The following is a 20,806-nucleotide window of genomic DNA, read 5'->3' as shown; positions in this document are numbered from 1 at the left end:
AGTTTTTGAAAATTTATGGAATGAATTCCTGACACTTGATTAACTTTCAGCAATCTGTTCTACTGATTCGATTGCACAGCTTGTTTTCTGGTTCCTAGGCTCAACCCATTGCAGATACGGACTGGGGAAACCAAACGGCCATCACAGAATTCATTCTCTTGGGATTCGAGGATATCCCTGACCTGCAAATTCTTCTCTTCCTGCTATTCCTAATGATCTACATAGCAACTGTGGCCAGGAACAGCCTTGTCATGGTGCTAATTGTGGCTGATCAACACCTGCACACCCCCATGTACTTCTTCCCAAGGAACTTGTCCGCCTTGGAGATCTGCTGCACATCCACAATCCTGCCCAGGATACTGGACAGTCTCCTTACTGAGGACAGAAACATCTCCGTCAGTGGCTGCATGACACAAATGTACTTCTTTGGTGGTCTGGTAGGTACAGAATGCTCTCTCCTAGTAGCCATGTCTTATGGTAGTTATTTAGCAACATGTAACACTATTCAGCATTTATGAATACCACGTTTTGTCTCCAACTGGCTGCTGGGAACTGGATAAATGGCTGTTTGCCTGTTGCTATCTTTATATTCTTCATCTCACAGTCAGTATTCTGTGGCCTGAATGAAATTGACCATTTCTATTGTAATCCCATCCCACTGATAAAACTCTCCTGCTGGGACACACACCTGATCATATTGTTGTATTTCATACTCTCCTTTATATTCACTCTGCCTCCATTTCTACTAACCCTGATGTCCTATGTTTGTATCATCACCATGATCCTGAGAATCCCTTCCACCACTGGGAGGCAGAAGGCCTTTTCCACCTGTTCCTCTCACCTCTTTGTGCTGACAATTTTCTATGGGACCATAATGATCGTCTACATGCTACGAAAACATGATACACTGAGAGTGCTAAAGAAAGTGCTCTCTCTTTGGTATAGAGTCCTGACTCCCCTGGTTAACCCCCTCATCTACAGCCTGAGAAACAGAGAGGTCAGGGAAGCCTTGAGCAAAGCACTCAGTCAATATGTGGCTTTTAAAAAAAACATGCAGAGACATTACTGAGGCTGAGGGTTTCAAAGTGGCTTGGGGCACTTAGTGGGGGCTGATTCTCTGAAATTAAGTTGAAAACTCCCATTGAATATGTCAGGGCTGATGGGGAAAAACAATGGAGATGATCTGCATGGAGTTACTGAGGCAGAGTGTTTATGGTCCCATGCCATATCCATGTTACATATAGGAATGTTAAGTTGTGGGCAGTTCTATCGCCCTCTCATGTCCAGCAGTGCAGCACTGATACTTACAGTATGCGTGGTTTTGGCTTAACATTCGCCTTAAGTGAGGAGTGTTGATGGCATCTGATAACGCACAGAGCTGTCTTGTTGTGTAAGGCACAAACTCTAGTAAATATCAAAGTAAATCCTTGTGTACATCCTCTGTTGATCGTTTCTGTGTTAGACAACAAAATGTGGTAGCCAAATTCCGACAGCCTAGTAAAAACAAAACACTATGTGTGACCGTATCAGAAGGTTTGTTACTCCAAATTATTTCTTATGCCCTCAAGAACACAAAGGAGAATCCAGTCGGAGCCGTGGTCAGTGTGGTCCATCTCAGCAGAAGGACCAGCGAGGGAGGTGGCCATCACCGTGTTCCCATCTTGCAGTTTTTAACTGGGCACTGGTCAGAGTGGAGACAAAATTTTCACCAATTTTTTATTGCTGGCAAAATGCCATTTTCGATCAAAAATAAACGTTTGGAGGTCTCTTCCAACCCTAATCTTCTAGGATGCTATGCAGAGTAAAAATCCTGCTTTAACCATCTTAATTTAAATGAAAGGGATACAGTCATCTGGAAATGTTGAGAACCCCTGATCTCATCTAACCTCCTGTATACACAGACCATGTATTTGTCTTCTCAGAAGATGGATTAAAATGTGCCTTTTAGAAGGGTGTCTCATCTTGTTTTAAAACCTCCATATAATGGCAATTCTACCACCTCCAATTAGCAGTATGTAGACAGCTAAATAGATGGATCAAGAGAAACTGTCTGAAAATATAGTGCTAAAGAGAGGCCAAATTCTAGAGATGCTGAGCATGTTAAAATCCCAATGAATTCAATGTGAGAGACTGAGTCTAATTTCAGTGGAAGGTGGGTATGACCGGTCCGAATCACATATGCTGTCTCATTTGGATTTCATTTGAATGGCTCCATGAGAAAGGACTAATATGTGAGAGGGTTTGAAATGTGCTCCATTTCGTTGTGCCCCGCACTCCCTTATCTTGCTATCTCTGAATTCTTGTGGGAAAGGAGCTGTTAGAGTTCAAGGCAACTGCACATACCCTCTGAGGTCCAGCACGGTGTCCCAGTTCCCCAACCATTGCCACCCCAGGGTAAAACCTGGAACTGGGGTGCCACTGAGCCTTCTGCTCACCAGCCTGGACTCCCTCTTACGCTGTGCTGCTGTGACAAGATGCAGACCACCCTTGGTCTTGCACTCACACAAACCTTAGACAGCTGCAGTTACATGAAGACTTCTCCCCAGCTCCCCAGGCTAGAACGCCAGTCTAGGACCCCAGGCTAGGACCCCAGAGCTGTACCATCTTGCCAGGTCAAAAACCTGACCAGTATAAGTTTATTACCAAGTCCACCCCTCCCTCAAAGTGGAGAGGACAATGCACCCGGTTTTGTTCCTGACTAGATTCCCCAAGCGCTTCTAGCAAAAGACACTGATTTAGGTAAAAAATATAAACCAAATTTATTAACTACAGAAGATAGATTTTAAGTGATTGTAAGTAACAAGCACACAGATCAAAGCAGATTACCTAAGAAATAAAGAAGAATGCAGTCTAAGCCTTATAAACTACACAGGATTTGAATCAAGAGTGTCTCACCCTCAGGGCCAGCTCTACAGTTTTTGCCGCCCGAACTGCCAAAGCAAAAAAAAAAAAAAAGCCGCTTGGACTGTGCCGCCCCAAGCATGGATGGAATGCTGCCCCTTAGCATGTGCCGCACCGTGCTTCCTCCGTTGGTGCCTGGAGCCGGCTCACCCTGTTAAATAGCACAAATAGTCCACCAAGCTTTCTTCTTTCCCACCTGGATTCGCCTTCCCCCGTTCAGTCTTTGTTCCTTAGGTATTTCCAGGTGTTGTGTTTTAGGGGGAATGAGGCCCTGTGATTATGTCACTTCCCCCTTTTATAGCTTCTTCCATGTTTGTCCCAAACAAAGCCCCCAGTACAGTTTCTGCAAAAGTACAGTCACCAAAATGGAGTCCAATATCACATGATATAGTCACATGCCCTCGCATGCTTCAATGAGGCATGGCAGCCATTACCCATATTTTGGCTGAAGCGTCCACAGGAAAGCTTATCAGGTGAGGCTAAGATTTTCCCATGGCCCATTGTTTTTGTTGATGGGCCATTGAATTTGAATAGGCCATTTACAATGTGCTAGCTAGACTGGATTAAAAGTACCTTGTGGGTGTTACCACAGGAGCAAGCATATTTGAAATACAGGTACATAGTCAATAGATGATACACGCCTACAAATAGGATAAACATATTCAGCAACCCATAACTTTTCTATTGACACCTCACGAGACATATTTTATACAAGATGCATCATAATTATTTCAAAATTAGATCACTATGGTGAATATGGGGTGCAGAGTGTCACACCTGGCTGCCTACCTACACTGTGATATCCCTAGCACAAGACAGTCTGCTTATGCAGCCCTGTTTTGCTTTTCCTTCAGAGATGGGGCACAGTGGAATTACCACAGTTAACTTACCACACAGATCTTTAGAAGCAAGCTTATTTGTTTTTAAGGTGAAAACATTGCAGAAAAAACATTTTAAACCAATAAAAAGACCTACACACATGATAACCAGCTTATCAGAGTCCACCCTACCTACATCAAGGTTTCTGGGAGGTGATTTGTCATTCCAAACCCACCCAGGGTTTCCCTTTGGTCTCAAGTCATTTATCCAGTCCTTTGAAGAGACTGTGAATAGGTAATCAGCCAGACAACAGGTCCCCTTCCCAGGCTAATCTTCAAGAAACTCCCTTTTGCTTATTTTAGAAGTTCACACTGTATGAAGTTCCTAACATTTCTCAAGATTTGTGTGAGCCAAGTCTCCTAGAGAAGTCACATACAATCTCACAACAACATGTAAACAATTTCATTTTTATACAATGGAATGACTTAATTCAATAAAGTTTGTCCACGAGAATGCAGGTGGTTGCCCTCTGTTATATAAGCATTTTCCTGATAGGTCTTCTCAGGGCCCCCTTGACCTCTTTGTTTCTCAGGCTGTATATGAAAGGATTGGCCATAGGAGTTAGGACAGTGTAGAAGACAGAGAACAATTTGTTCAGGGTTCTCATGGTATTGGTTCTTGGTAACAGGTACACAATAATCAGGGTCCCATAGAAAATGGTAACCACCATGAGGTGAGAGGAACAAGTGGAAAAAGCTTTTTGTCTCCCAGTGCTGGAAGGGATTCTCAGGATAGTGATGATGATACAAGTATAGGATGCCAGGATTAATATGAACAGGGGCAGAGTGAATAAGGATGAGAATATGAAGGTCACAAGTTCCATCACTGCAGGAGAGTTTCATAACCAGGGTGAGGTCACAAAAGAAATGGTCAATTTCACTGGGACTGCAGAATTTTAATTGTGACACTTAGGATATGATAATAATTACTACAAAGCCATTAATCCAAGCCTCTGCCACTAGATAGAAGCAGAACCTTCCACTCATATGGCCTGCATAATGCAATTGTTTGCATATCGCTAAATACCAATCATAAGACATCATTGACAAGAGACAACACTCTGAACCCACCAGAGAAGCAAAGAAATAAAACTGTACAATACAACCACGGAGAGAAATGGTTCTGTACCCAGTCAGGAGACTGGCCAGGATCCTGGGCAGGATGGTGGAGCTATAACAGGTCTTCTAGAAGGACAAGTTCACCAGGAAGAAGTACATGGGTGTCACCGAAATATCGAGTCCACCTAGCTGAGAGCCAATAACAGGCAGACAGGGATAAGGAAGAGTTGCTTTATTCTGCAGAAGAAAGGAGAGCTTTGCACCTTAGTACAAAAACTCTGCCTTACACACATTTTACAGGTCCTTTATACACATTCAGACAAAGGCCCTTGCCGTGTTAACACTTGATTGGTGGTTGTCAGACCCGTGCTTTTGCTATCTGGTCAGTGAAAACCGGCTTGGGGACAGTTCAAAAGTTCAGGCTACTGTGTAGTGAGGTATCTGCTTCTCCCTAATGGCCACTGGTTGACATAAAGGCTGCTAGGTGTTAAGGGGGGGTCACTAGTAACTTTCACAGTCTCCCCTTCTGGCCTGACAAACCCAAATTGTCAGACCCGCTACGCAATTTGCGATCAAGCTGGAGGGACAGATACTGGGTTTTCTTATGGACAGCAGAGCTTTTGATCATAGCATTACACTGGCATTTGGCACATTGTATCATTATCCAAATAAAACATAGAAAGAAAAGAAAGAAAATAATCCATTTAACAATTGTTTGAAAGAGCCCCGTAAACCATGACTCAAGGTCTGGAAGGAGGTCCTCAAAACTAAAGGTGTGATCAAGAGATACAGCATGGAAAACAACAGCAGCATTCTTAATGGCTTGTAAATCCTGCTCAATTAAGCCGGAATGATTAACATAGAAACAACATTTTTCCCCGATGCGAGCACAAGCCCCTCCTAATTGGTTCATATGCTTGGAAGGAGCATTGAGAATGTTTGCACTTCCACCCAGAAAGTTTCCAAGTATGTCTCCATGGCCACAGATCAGAGAGTTCTCCTGATGTGTCTGTAAGGGCAGTGGGCCCAGCCTGAACATGCTAGATCCCACTGCAATGCCTTCCCAGCCTCAGTGATATTCAATATCATTTCTGTCAGCAACTTCTGGGTCATAGAACTAAGGGCAGAAATAACATTATTCCTTACTGGAATAATTTCTATGCAGGTAAAATTTCCAGTGGCAGAACAAACTCTTTGGGTATTCATTTGATTGTTCACTAATTGGGTGACCAAATAACAATAAGGGCCTCTCTCATTTAACACAGTGCAAATTCCAGGAACAGCCATCATATCTACTTCGCTATAGAACCCATCAATTGCAATTACAGATCCTTGGGGTTCACTGGTAGTGATATCATATACTTTTATCTCCACCGATCCATTTATTTTCCACTCAATTGTTCACTTATATGGGATATCCTGAACCTTAAAAATAATTTTTTTCAAACAACATTTAAATAAATCACTAAAGTATGAAGGCCTTGGCCATTGGTTTTATCAAATATGGCATTGTCTGTATTTGGATGTGTTACAGGGGTAATAGTGTAATGGAGGAGATGGCAGGGGTAGTGGCAACAAGGTGCCTTTGGTACATGTCATTTAAAATCGAATTAGGGAGGGCAATACATGCTGCAGGACTTATTCAAAACACAGGGCGCAGCCTGTAGAATAAACCCCCAAATCCAATCAATACCACATTCCCAAGCGTGGGTCCCACAAGTTTCTTAATGCCAGTGTATAATTCTTTGTTTCTTCACCAGGGTCAGTTCTTAATGTCTCTTATAGGAATCCCTGGACTTTGGTGATTCCAATGGAGCGAGCTTTCCTTCTTCTCTTTTTCTGAAACAGTGTGGTTCAGCATCATACAGGGGAGAGGTTACTAGCACATCACCCTGTAATGGTTTTGTGTCTTCTAAAAAAAAAAAAATTCAAAGGCACAGACCTAAAAGGCACAGTAAGTCTGTCAGTGGACAAGGGAGAGATTACTATCACTTCACCTTGTCTTTTTTTCCTTTTTCCTGCTGTTCAGAAGGCACAGCAGAGCTAGAAGGAGAAATAGGCTTGTCAGTCGGAGAGTCCTCCCGAGGTGGAGGGGTCTTTTTACAGTGAGAAGCATGGGTCCAGGTAGGCAGTCCTTGGCACTTCACAGCGGTGTTGGTGGTTAACAGCACTTGGAAAGGGCCTTTCCATCATGGAGCCAAAGCAGTCTTTCATTGGTGGATCTTTACATAGACTCAGTCTCCTTGTTTCAGTGAATGGCAGGGCTGCTAGGGTCTTTGGGTAGCACTTCTTTTATCTGTGAGAAAAGAAACCTAACACATTTCATTAATGCCTGGCAGTGTTTTGCAGATCTCATAGTTGCTTGGGCACATTCAGGCCCCCCTTTTCTTGGCTGTAGGCCAAGTCTCAGCTGTGGGCAGTGTCCTTGGATGGGGCCAGCATCTTATCTTTGGACTGAGCTTGCTAACTATTTTTTTTTCCTTCCAGTTAACTTGTTCTGTTCTTTTTCCTTCTCGCCTTCTTGGGTTCTTTTAACCTACAAAGGAAACTACCACTCTTCACTCATACACCTTTTCCCAACAATGAACATATACACATTGCCATTATACAGTACATTCATCTTATTATTCAATGTATGCCATGTACACCCTTCCAGTAAAATAACTTTATTACAGCGCTTTGGAGCAACAAACCAGGACAAGCACACACACTTTTGAGGAGTCCACTTGGTACAATCTCTGGTGTCCAATAGCTTTCCTCCCTCCCCAGCCTTCTGGCTAGAAATCTGAGGTAGCCAGAAGGATCCCATGGGCAATATGGAGAGTGGGTTAACCTTCCATGTCCTTGCTTCCAAAGACTGTTGGTATGCAAATTTTAACAACAATTTTGGCCATAGAACACAAAAATAATTCCTATTGTGCCAGTAAATGCATGGTACGTTGAATGCTATTTAGCTGGCATCCGTTTTCTCTGATGATCTGAAAGAAAAGAACAGAGGTCTACCCCTTCTGGGTAGTCAGTCATTGCTTAAAATATTTCCTTTATATACACATACTCTTGTTGATTTTAGACAAAACAGAGGAATTACCCCATATTTCCTTGTATTTGTTTCATAGGCAGCCCAGATTTCAATGGCTCCTACCTTATTAGTTAGGAAATTACATTAATAGAGATGCTTTCTGGCTTGCTTCCAGATCCAAAGCTATCCACAGCTTAAAAATTCTTACTTAAAAAGGGACACAATTAACTTTCCCAGACTTTTGATTGCCTTTTACTTCTAACTTCTGCTTTCAAACACACAGTGATCTGAAAAAGACAACACAACCTATATTGGTAGGTTTGCATTTCTTTTACCTCTGCTTCAATATACACTGCACATGTTCTGGGGGAAATGCACATCCTCTCCACAATTCAATTTCCACAACACTAGCCACATCAATTTTTACACAAAGTGTAACTATTTATTTTTTGAACACCGGGTAAAGGCCATTTACTTAGCATATAATACAAAGGGCTATCCTTAGAGGGTTTTACCAGAGACCCACCCATCTGCCTGCTGACACTCTAACAGAGAATTACACAGAGAACAGAGGGAATTATGGCCTAATAGGATCCTATTACAGGAATTTCTACTAATACTGACCGCTACAGGGGATGGGACAGAAGGATCCCAATTCGACCTCAGAGCTTCATCGCATGCGATGGCTTCCACTCTGAGGAATTACGAATGAGAGGCTCAGTTCCATCCACACATCTAATGCCCAAATGTATAAGGCAGAAATTCATTAACCGGTTAACCAGAACAGAACCAGACCAGAACCAGAACCAGATAGTGTCTTCTTATCCTATTAGGACTCACCTTATTGGAACACGAACCCCAGGGGCCGCGGTGAAGCAGAGAAAAGGGGCAAAACGCCCCGTTGGTGCCGTTCCCAGTTCGCCGCAGCCGTTCGAAGTCCAATGTCCGAGCTAGGAGAGTCCCGGCAGAGTCGCCAGAAACTGTCACCGAAATATCGGGTCCACCTAGCTGAGAGCCAATAACAGGTGGACAGGGATAAGGAAGAGTTGCTTTATTCTGCAGAAGAAAGGAGAGCTTTGCACCTTGGTACAAAGACTCTGTCTTACACACATTTTACAGGTCCTTTATACACATTCAGACAAAGGCCCTTGCTGTATTAACACTTGATTGGTGGTTGTCAGACCCGTGCTTTTGCTATCTGGTCAGTGAAAACTGGCTTGGGGCTTGTTCCCTCTGCCTCAAGGCAGAGGAGAGAAGACAGTTCAAAAGTTCAGGCTACTGTGTAGTGAGGTATCTGCTTCCCCCTAATGGCCACTGGTTGACATAAAGGCTGCTAGCTGTTAAGGAGGGTCACTAGTAACTTTCAAATGGGGGTGTGAATATGTTGATCAGCTACAGCTAGCACAATGATGAGGATGTTCCAGTCACAATGTAGATCACTAGAAACAGCAGGAAAGGTGGATTTGCAGTTCAGAGAGATTCCCGAATCCTAGGAGGATGAATTCCTTGACGGATGTTTGGTTTCCCTGTTCTGTGTTTGCCGCGGGTTTAACTAGAGAATTAAACAAATACGATATCAGAGTGATACCCTTTTCTTCTAGTAGAATGGCACTTAAATTCCATTAATATTTACATACCCACCAGCCTAAATGTTGGGTCAAGACACCTTTCCTGGATAACATAGGGAAGTAGCCTGCTGTCTCTGTTGGAGTCATCCAACCTCTTCCTTGTGTTACCCTGAAAAGATATGTTGATTACTGCAATCACAAATCTTATCACCATGGTCAGACATCTCTAAAGCTGGGGACATTTTTCACTGAAAAATGAGCATCTGGGTTAACTTAAATATTTTGTAAATTCATATCAAATTTGAAAATTGTTTCAGTCAAAAACAGACAGAAACTCCCAGAATACTGAAATGTTTTGTTCTGACATTTTAAAAAGAAAATATTTCAAATTTTTTATTCAGAATGACTTTTTGTTTTAAATTGCATTTCAATTTTATTCTTAAAAGGTAAAATATACCCCAAAAACTTGAAAATAAAACACAAGGTATCATGGTGGGTCAAGCGAAACATTTTATGTGACCCAAAACATTTTTCGTTTTAACTTTCCTGGTTGGCCGGAAAACAAAAAAATCTGTTGTTCACACAGTTCTATACAGATCTTATCCACATTTAGGGCTGTGTTATGTCCCAATGACAGAGCACCATTATGGAGGTCAGAAGAGTTGAATTTAACTCTTGACTCTGTGTTACACTGAGCGAGTCAATCCCACTCTCAGTCCCTCTGTTTTCTCCTGTGTAAAATGGAGATCATTTTACTGACCCCCTTTATGAAGTGTTCTAAGGAGATTGGGACCACATAATACTATCCATTTAACAACACAAAGAGCCAAAGCATTTAAGGCCAGAAGGGGGCACCAGATCATCTAGTCTCACCTCCTGTGTAGCACAGGCCATCAACACCACCCAGCACCTGCACAACTAAACCCAAAAAATGAAATGGGACCAAAGTATCACAGCCCACAGCATAGGTGCAGACTCTGTTGGTGCTCTGGGGATGGAGCACCCAAAGTGAAAAATTAGTGAGTGCTCTGCACCCACTGGCAGCCAAGCTCCCCGCCCCTCCCACCCCACCTCCTTCACCGCCTCTGCCCCTGAGCACACCCTGTCCCTGCTCCTCTTCCTACCTCCCAGCACTTCCCACCTGGCCGCCGCCAAACAGCTGTTTGGCTGCTCTGGGATGGGGGGGGAGGATCAGGAATGTGTTGCACTCAGGGTAGCAGGCAGGGAAGAGGCAGGGAGGGGTGGGAATTTGGGGAAGAAGTCGGGATAGGGCCAGGGAGGGGGAGGAGTTGGGCGGGGACTTTGAAAAAGGGGTTGGAATGGGGTTGGGGTAGTGTGGGAGGGGTGAGTAAGGGGTGGGGTCTCATGGAAGGGGTGGAGTCGGGGTGGGGCTGGGGGGAAAGGAGGGTCGAGCACTCACCAGCGGGAGCAGAAGAGGGTGCCTATGGCCCACAGGAGACAGTGCCTGAGGCCCCCACAATGGCTTGGAAATGATTAAGTGAGACAGACCCACATAATCCTGGCAAGTGACCCACACCCACATGCTGCAGAAGAAGGTGAAATACCTGGAAGAAAAATTCCATCCAGACCCGGAGCATGTGAGCAAGAACCAAGCAGCCACCTGCAAGCTTCAACCCTCCCCATCCAGTGTCCCACCTCCAGCCTTGGCCGTCCCAATGCTTCACAGGAAGGAGATTAAAAGATAAAATCAGAACACATTGGACAAGGTAGAGGAGAGGAATACCCTTCCTGAGCCCTGCAGCTGCCTGGGTAAAACCCTGAAGCATGATCTTTTAGTAACATAAGACATTAACCAGAAGTGAGTTCCAGGGCTGCTCAGACCTGTGCCCCACCATCCCAAGCAGTCCTATCACACCATTGCACTCACAAAGCAAGACCGGCTGCAATGGCCCTGGTAATGGAGCTATTTAACATGAGAAGGGATATCACGATTCAGCCTACAGAAATTAGAAAGAACACATGTAAAAGAGAAACAACTTGTGCACGTTCACAGAGCAGGTCAGTAGAGACCCAAGGCTAGAACCCACATGTTTTGCATCCTGAACCACAGACTCACCTGCTCTCCTACTACACTAGAGTTAGCCCATGCACAGCTTTCTGTGTACACTCAGAAATGAATCTAAACCCACTTTCCATGTCACAACTGGTTATTACCATTATAGATTACTATCAGCTTCCATGGGATTTGACCCAGGCTCTAACACTCAGGGTTATTTCCTTTTCCTGACAGTATATCACGGTTCTAAATTCAAGCCCAGGTAGGGATTTGAATGGTAATAATTGGATAGACACCCCCCTGCCTCAGCAAGAAATCCTGCCACCTCTAATGTGGCTGGCACAGATTCAGAAAAAAAAACAGTGTCCTACATACATCTGCCACTCCCTGCTAAGGGTCTTTAACAGCACATAACATTGCTGTACCTCTGTCATCAGACTAGGCACCAGCCTGAAGGCAAAATAACCATGTTTCAGGCATAGGGGATAAGATGTCTTGTGATGCCTTCTCGTGTCTCTAAATCTGATATAAAATATTAGTTTATCTCTGAGGTGAACATATGGCAAGTTTGAGTCTCTGATATGCCCTCTTCATGAGAAGGTCTGGGATCAGGAGTTGGGTCCTTCTCTCTGTCTTTTTCATACGTGCCTGAGCTTTAAGTAAATAGCCCTGGTTGTTCTCAGCAAAGTGCACTGGATTTACTGCTTTACTTACTGCTTTTTTGTCATTTGTCTATTCCCAAAAAGTGAATGTCTCCTCTGCGTCATTGTGCATCATTGAGAGTAGAACATGGCTCTCCCTAGGTGCCTCTGCTGATTGGCATGCTAAATTAATGAAAAGGGAAAGTAAATAGCATATTTATTTTTAGACCATGGGAATAAGGGTGTCAAATAGAGTCAAACTTTGAACCTGACAGGGAAATTGATGGAGAGAGAACAGCTTACCTTAAAAGAAAAGTTTCTCTTTAGCAGGAATATTAGACATAGTAATTAAACTACTAGATGAGGTCACTGCTCTTTCTAGTCCAAAAGGAAGGAGAAGTTACCCAATGGGACCCAAATATTCACAAAAGAAATTCAAGAAGGTACAACAAGCAGCACACTCAAAAAAGGCATGGCAAGAGAACACTGAGAAAAAAAGAAAGAATAAAAATGCAGAAATTTTGCAACATACAATAGCTTAGAATTCAAGGAGAAATGCACAAAAACATTAAGAATTACTCCTTTTTTCTATCCATCCATCTATCTATCTAATTAGATACTTATATGGTCTCCGTGAGCATAGTATCTGAGATCTCAAAATGCTTTCCAAACAAGAAAGAGCGGAGGGAATTAAGCCTCAGAAATGTGACATGACCAGGACAAGTCCACTCAACAGGTCAGTGTGACAGGTTAGACCCCCTTTCTGGGATGTCACCTGATGTACTGGGGTTTCACTGAGCCACTCCTGATCCACCAGCCTGGATTCCCTCCCCCTGTTTTGCTTAATTAGGCTCTCTGGCCTCTTGCAGCACACACGCACAGGTAGGGCCAAACCCCGCTGAAGACACAGACTGAAGTCAGCTCTGTGTGAGAGGATTCACCCAGCACTCATGTGCACACACCCTTTGGGGAATAAACCTAAAATCATACCCTCTTGTACTGTATAGAAAGATCTGCACAGTGCAAGCTCATAAAAAATTGCCCTCTCCCTCAATGTGAAGAGAAATATGCGCAACTTCTTGTCCTCCCAGTTAGAAATTGCACAAACTGAGTTTCATAATAAACAAACCAAATTTAATAACTATAAAAGGCAGATTTAAAGTGATTAGAAGGGATATCAAATATAACAAAGCAGATTACTGAGCAAATAAAACAAAACATGCATACTAAGATTAAGATCTTAAAGAGACTGGTTTCAAGAAGTAATTTCTCACCCTAAAGGTTATTTTAGGCAAGTTGCAGAGTTTCAATAGCTTAGCATTCCAATTATTTCCTCTTACAGACTGGACCGTCTGTCTCAGTCTGGACTCACCCCTGCCTTTCCCCTCAGGTTAGTTCCTTTGTCCCTTCAGGTACTTTCAGCAGTCTTTCTTCTTGAGTAGGCAATGGAGGAAAGCCAAGATTAACCCCCTCCCCAGTCTTAAAAAGGATTTACTTAATGCAGAAAACCTTTGCTTGATCACCATCCCGCTACAGAGGAAAAGTAGCAGCAGTGTCCAAGGTGGTATTTTGTATCAGGTGATCTTACCATCTGATCTTGCAGTGTCAAAACTACTATGAAACCAGGTTTATTTGCAATGTCCACAGGAAGTAAATCCAGGCAGATGGGAGATTCACATCTTCAAAGACTCATTGTCTTTTTTCTAATGGCCCATTAAGGCTGATTTATTACTGTCTGGTGGGCTTTTCCCAAGTACATACACAGATGTAATTGTTACATAGTCGATATTCCTAACTTTAGATACAGAAATGATACGTGCATACAAATTAGATAATCACAGTCAGTAAATCATAACTTTTCCAATGATATCTTACATGAGCCATCTTGCATAAAATATATATTAGATATGCTGTATTCATATCATAACAATATCTCTCTGAAAAATATGGGTTATAGTGTCAGGGTTGTTGGTTCTTCACTGAATCTCTGCCCAAGATTACTGCAGAAAACACCTAAGTCTGATCTGGGGAAGAAGGACTGAACCCAGGCTAGAAGGTGTTTTGCCTGTAAAAGAAATACCTGGAGTTCTAAGTTGCAAGCTAGAGCAGTTTGTCTTCAAGAAATTCTTCAACCTGCTTAAAACAACATTTAGGGTGAACAATTCGTGCTTGTAATCGGTTTCTTTAGCGTATTAAGCTTAGTTTGCGTGTATCCTTTGTAGTTAATAAAGGTGTTTTTGTCTTCTCTATACCAGTTTGTGCAATTCATAACCGGGGGGCAAAAAGCTGTGCATATCTTTCTGCACATTGTGGGAGGGGTTGATTTTTATGAGCTTACACTGTACAGGTCTCTGTGAAGCACAAGACAATACGATTTTTTGTTTGCACCCCAGAGGGGGTGTGCACTTGATTGCTGGGCAATCCCCAAGCTGATTGTTCCCATGCAGAGCTGATTTCAATGTCTGTGTCTTTCTGCAGCTGGGTGTGTCCCTACCTTTGTGTGTGCTAGAGGAGTTTTGAGGGCCTGGCTCAGCAGGACAGGGTAAGGGAGTCCAGACTGGTGGAACAGGCAAGCTCAGTGGCACCCCCAGTACATCAGGTGGCACCCCAGAGTGGGGGTTGCACCACATAGCAATTCCCTCCCTGAATTACTCAGAAGACCCAATTTATCTTATAGATACAAGAATTCTTGTAGTGGGTCTTCCCACAGGCTTTAGGTCGGGCTCTCAAAATCATTTTACTTTAGGGCCAGTGCCAGTCCTCAAATCCCCCCAGCGGGCCAATAATGTCACTGAAGATGTTGTTCAGAAAAGAAAACGTTTATATTGTATTTTTCTTTTCGAATTTCTTAGAAATAATAAAACTGTCATACAACTTTATACAATTCTTCCCCTGCCAGAGAGCTTTTAGTGTTCACCAGACACCTGGCAACACTTCAGTTCTATCAGTTTGTTGATGTTTGACCTCAGTGACTGAGCAGTTGAAACCTTCAGGATTGCAGCAAGGTGTGCATCAGATAATTGTGTTTGACATTTTGATATGTTTATATTTATTGTGGAAAAAAGTGACGCTGCCTCCATGGCCAACTCTGCCCAGCAACTAGTGATGGTATCGCTGTCTCTCTCCCCAGCCAATGGGAGCTGCAGTGGGCAGCACCTGCAACAGACATTGCTGGCAGCAAGTCTGCATGCATCTCTCCTCCATGGGCCGCAAGTGGGGAGGTTCTCAGGCCGCAGATGGCCCGTGGGCCGGGACTTTGAGACCCCCTGCTTTAGCTGTTTGAGGGAGTTGGAAGCTGAATATTTTGGTTACAAAGTATTGTTTGAAAAATAACCAGTCTTCTGTGTTGTTCTTCTGATGCTCCATTCCTGCACTAGCTTTCACTTGCCATATTAAAATAAAGTTAAAGGTTTTCACTCTCCTCTTGCCCACCTTTGTGTAAATCAGGCATCCCAATGAATTCTCCTCTCACTCATCTCCATGTAAATTTGGATTAACCCTCATTCTACATACATACGCTAACCGCTGTATTAATCAGGAAAAGCTACACTGAGGACAATGGATTTTCCTTTCACGTAAACTAGTGTTAATCATTTTTTCTTGTAACTTCCTCTGACTCTTTGTCTGATACCCTCCTCCTGAATTCTCACCATAGGGCCCTCACATAGAGAGTAGGATTCTGTGACTGTAACTTTAAAGAGAGGGAGTTTCCTTTAAGTTGCCCTAAAAAAGTAAATGAAGAGATGGAAAATAATCCAACAGACTGCTGCTCATTGAACCACTGGAGATGGGTCCTTTCCACTCACCCCACTGCAAATCAGTAGTAACTCCACTGAAGTCAGAGCAGCTGATTCTCCTCTCCTTTAATTCCATTTAAACAGGAGTAAGTCAATATGGCTAATTATTTTTTACTCACACCAGTGTAAACCAGGAGTAACTACACTGAACTCAAAATGGGCATCTTTAGTATTGAGAAAATTTTCTGGCCTGTGCAATACAGAATGTCAGACTAGATGGTCATAATGGCTCCTTCTGTCCATAAAAATCTGTTAATTCTTGTATAGTAGTTGTGCTGCTGGTTGTACAACTTGAGGCCTAAATGCGGTCCTAGTCACAGTCTTTCCGCACAGACACGACCCATGCATAGAGATTAGATCTAATTCTCCTCCAGTAGGAACCACCAGCATCTTTCTCTTTCTGTCTCTAGAGCCTTAAGCAGCTTTCCACTGGAAAAAGTTAATTCAATGGAATCAAAATGTTCTGCGGGAATGTGTCGAACTTGTCAAAACCTTTGGAGGAAACCAGCCAATCATCTAGTTGGCTAATGGATGGGGAAGTGGGATGCTCAGCTCATCCAGCTCCCTCCCTGGTGGACTGCTGAGCTGTTTGTGTCCCTGGGCTCTCCTGTTAGCCAGACCCTAGGCTGTGCAAGATCCCCAACTCAACAGCTCCCCAGCTCCCTGAGATCTCTGGCTCTTTGAGATTCCCAGTTACTCAAGTTCCCTGAAATCCCCAGGTTGCCATCTGTTGGGTGGCTGGCACCCTTCGCTGCCCAGCCCTAGTTTGTCCAGATCTCCCAACTGCCCCAATCCCCAGTTTGGTAAACTTCCTAAGCTATTCCCTCCCCAACTGCCCACCTGATAGGCTGCCAGCTGAAGCCCTTCTGGTGACATCATCCTCACAGCCAGGCATTGACTCTAAGATGCACCTGTCTCTGCCTGGTACCCTCTGTACCCTTGACTGTAAGAATTGAAGAGAACACAACCTGCACTCAAAACTCCTTCAACCTTACTCCCAGAGGCTTGTAGTCTCTTCAGATCTGCTCAGGGTCAGACCTCGTAGTATCCAGGGCTGGCTCTAGGCACCAGCAAACCAAACATATGCTTGAGGCAGTACATTTTCAAGGGCAGCATTCTGGCCAATTTTTTTTTTTTTTTTTTTGGTACTTCCGGCAGCAAATGCCTAGAGCCGGCCCTGGCAGCAGCAGCGCATCGTGCATGGGGGGGGCTCCCTGTAGCTGCTGCGGTTCATGCCGTGGGGGAGCAGCACCCACACCTTGTGGCTGGGCCGGGCAGGCTTCGAGCGGGGGACACTCAGGCTGGGGGACACCCCACGGGGCACATGGAGCCGCCTGCAGGTGCCGCAGAGCGGCCGCCCCCAGCGCTGCAGCCAGGGCTGGGCGAAGCAGCCCAAGCCGCCCAGGGACTGTGGCAAGGCGGCCAGAAGCAGCAGCAGCAGGGCCATAGAGGGCGGGGCACTGTCGTGCGCGGCCTGCATTCCACTCTCCGGAGCTCCACTGCCTCTGGAGCTACCCTGCCCTGGCTCCTCAGCCCTCTGTGGGGTCAGTCCCCCGGCTCTGCCCTCCCAGGTCCCGGCCGATACAGGAGGCAGGAGCCCTGGATGGAGGGACCCTGGGCTGAGACGCGGCCCAGGAGCCTCGCTGCTTATCCCGACCCTGCCAGCGCCGGACCGGCTGGAGATGAGGGGGGAGCAGGCAGAGTCATCACTGGTGCGGGGGAGCCCAGGGCTGGGACGGCAGGGGGTGTGGGTGGGGGGGGAGAGAGAGCCCATGGCTGGGGTGGCAGGGGGTGTGGGTGGGATGGGGGAATAGAGAACCCAGGGCTGGGGCGGGGGGCAGCCAAAAATTGTTTTGCTTGGGGCAGCCAAGAACCTAGAGCCGGCCCTTTCTCCCAGCTGGCAGCACTACGCAGTCGCACCTACCCCAGCCAACCCCTTGCTCCCATGGCTCATGAAGCCTGGACAGTAATAAGGAGCAGTTCAACTATAGGCTGAGCAAGTGCAGAATGGTGGTAGAATATTGCCTTTGGACGTTTAAAATCTCGCTGGCGCTGTTTGCTAACTAGGCTGCTTGCGATTAGAAGAGCACAGCAAGGTGCGCTGCACATCACAGAGGCTTTGAAAACCAGTTTCATGACTGGCCAGGCTTCAGTGCGACAGTTGTGTGTGTTTCTCCTTGATGCAAACCCGCCCCCTTTGTTGATTTTAATTACCTGTAAGCCATGTCATCAGTCGCCCTTCCCTCCGTGAGAGCAACAGCAGACAATCGTTTCGCACCTTTTTTCCGCACAGATGCCATACCACGCCCGCTAAGATCACCATGGCAGTTATGAGCAGTGTAAACACCACGCGTATTATCCTGCAGTATATGCAGCATCAGAACATGCAAAATCAGGCGAAGAGACGACGGCAGCGTGGTGACGAGAGTGATGAGGACATGGACACAGACTTATCTCAAAGCACGGGCCCTGGCAATTTGGACATCATGGTGGTAATGCGGTAGTTTCATGCCGTGGAACGCCAATTCTGGGCTCAGGAAACAAGCACAGACTGGTGGGACCACATAGTGTTGCTGATCTGGGATGATTCCTAGTGGCTGCGAAACTTTTGCATGCATAAGGACACTTTCATGGAACTTTGTGGCTTGCTTTCCCCTGCCCTGAATCGCAAGAATACCAAGATGAGAGAAGCCCTCACAGTTCACAAGCAAGTGGCGATAACCCTGTGGAAGCTTTTAACACCAGACAGCTACCGGTGAGTGGGGAATCAATTTGGAGTGGGCAAATCTACTGTGGGGGCTGCTGTGATCCAAGTAGCCAACGCAATCAAAGAGCTGCTGCTATCAAGGGTACTGACTCTGGGAAATGTGCAGGTCATAGTGGATGGCTTTGCTGTAATGGGATTCCCTAACTGGTGGGGCGATAGACGGAACGCATATCCCTATCTTGGGACCGGACCACGAAGGCAGCCAGTACATAAACAGAAAGGGGTACTTTTCAATGGTGCTGCAAGCACTGGTAGATCACAAGGGACGTTTCACCAACATCAACGTGGGATGGCCGGGAAAGGGACATGACGCTCGCATCTTCAGGAAATCAGGTCTGTTTGAACAGCTGGAGAAAGGGACTTACTTTCCAGACCCGAAAATAACCATTGGGAATGTTGAAATGCCTATAGTTATCCTTGGGGACCCAGCCTACCCCTCAATGCCATGGCTCATGAAGCCATACACAGGCACCCTGGACAGTAGTCAGGAGCTGGTCAGCTGTTCAAGCTGAGCAAGTGCAGAATAGTGGTAGAATGTGCATTTGGATGTTTAAAAGTGCGTTTGCACAGTTTACTGACTCGGTTAGACCTCAGCAAAACTGCTCAGTGAAGAGGGAGAAACAGTAACAGGAAACTTGGAAATGGCAGAGATATTTAGTGACGTCTTTGTTTTGGTCTTCATCGAGAAGTCTGAAGGAATGCCTAACAATGTGAATGCTAATGGGAAGGGGGTAGGTTTAGCAGATAAAATAAAAAAAGAATAAGTTAAAAATCACTTAGAAAAGTTAGAAGCCTGCAAGTCACCAGGGCCTGATGAAATGCATCCTAGAATACTCAAGGAGCTAATAGAGGAGGTATCTTCATTAAAAACTTAGATATTGGCATAGAAAGTATGCTTATTAAGTTTACAGATAATACCAAACTGGGAGGGATTGCAACTGCTTTGGGGGACAGGGTCATAATTCAAAATGATCTGGACAAATTGGAGAAATGGTCTGAGGTAAACAGGATGAAGTTTAACAAAGACAAATGCAAAGTGCTACACTTAGGAAGGAAAAATCAGTTTCACACATACAGAATGGGAAGAGACTGTCTAGGAAGGAGTACAGCAGAAAGGGATCTAGGGGTTATAGTGGACCACAAGCTAAACATGTCAACAGTGTGATGCTGTTGCAAAAAAAGCAAACATGATTCTGGGATGTATTAACAGGTGTGTTGTGAGCAAGACACGAGAAGTCATTCTTCCGCTCTACTTTGCACTGGTTAGGCCTCGACTGGAGTATTATGTCGAGTTCTTGGAACTGCATTTCAAGAAAGATGTGGAGAAATTGGAGAGGGTCCAGAGAAGAGCAACAAGAATGATTAAAGGTCTTGAGAACATGACCTATGAAGGAACGCTGAAAGAATTGGGTTTGTTTAGTTTGGAAAAGAGAAGACTGAGAGGGGACATGATAGAAGTTTTCAGGTGTCATAAGGAGGAGGGAGAAATCTTGTTCACCTTAGCTTGTAATGGGAATTTGGCTTGCAGGCAGCCATGGTAAGCCACAGTCTTCTTGCTTCTTTAACCTTCATAACACGTGGGAATGGTTTCCAACAGCAACGCCCTCATTTCACATACCAAACACCCATTGGGTTGGCCATTTAAAAAGGAGGGGCTGCAGTTTTTGGATTAACATGCAGCACAAACCCAACTAACCCCCCCCCCACACACACACACAATTCTCTGTGATGATCGTTTCACCCCTCCTCCCACAGGCTTGGGAGTACATCCAGGAGAGCTTCATTGAGATGTCCCTGGAGGATTTCCGCTCCATCCCCATACACGTTAACAGACTTTTCCAGTAGCTGTACTGGCCGCGAATGCATCCCAAGCCTTCAGGGCAAATTAATCATTAAACACACTTTCTTTTAAACCATGTTATTATATTTACAAAGGTACACTCATTAGAGGTCCCTTCTCTGTCTTCTTGGTCTGGGAGCCCGCCTTCGGTCGGTTGGGAGGTTATTAGATCCAGGGTGAAAAACAGTTCCTGGCTGTCGGGTAAAATGGTTACTCCTCTTGCTTGCTGTGCACTATCTTCAACTACCTCATCATCATCATCTTCCTCGTCCCCAAAATCTGCATACCTGTTGCATGAGAATCCATTGACGGAGTCCAT

At 44.9% G+C, this 20,806-nt stretch overlaps 1 pseudogene; it reads right to left on the bottom strand.

Moving 5' to 3' along the window:
* Nucleotides 1-4,252: 4,252 nt before the first annotated feature.
* Nucleotides 4,253-20,806, bottom strand: LOC128845991 (olfactory receptor 11A1-like; annotated as a pseudogene).

This window comes from Malaclemys terrapin, chromosome 12, assembly GCF_027887155.1.
Source record: "Malaclemys terrapin pileata isolate rMalTer1 chromosome 12, rMalTer1.hap1, whole genome shotgun sequence".
NCBI lineage: Eukaryota > Metazoa > Chordata > Testudines > Emydidae > Malaclemys > Malaclemys terrapin.
Note: the sequence above shows the minus strand (reverse complement) of the source record. Positions and strands in the feature narration are given on the sequence as shown.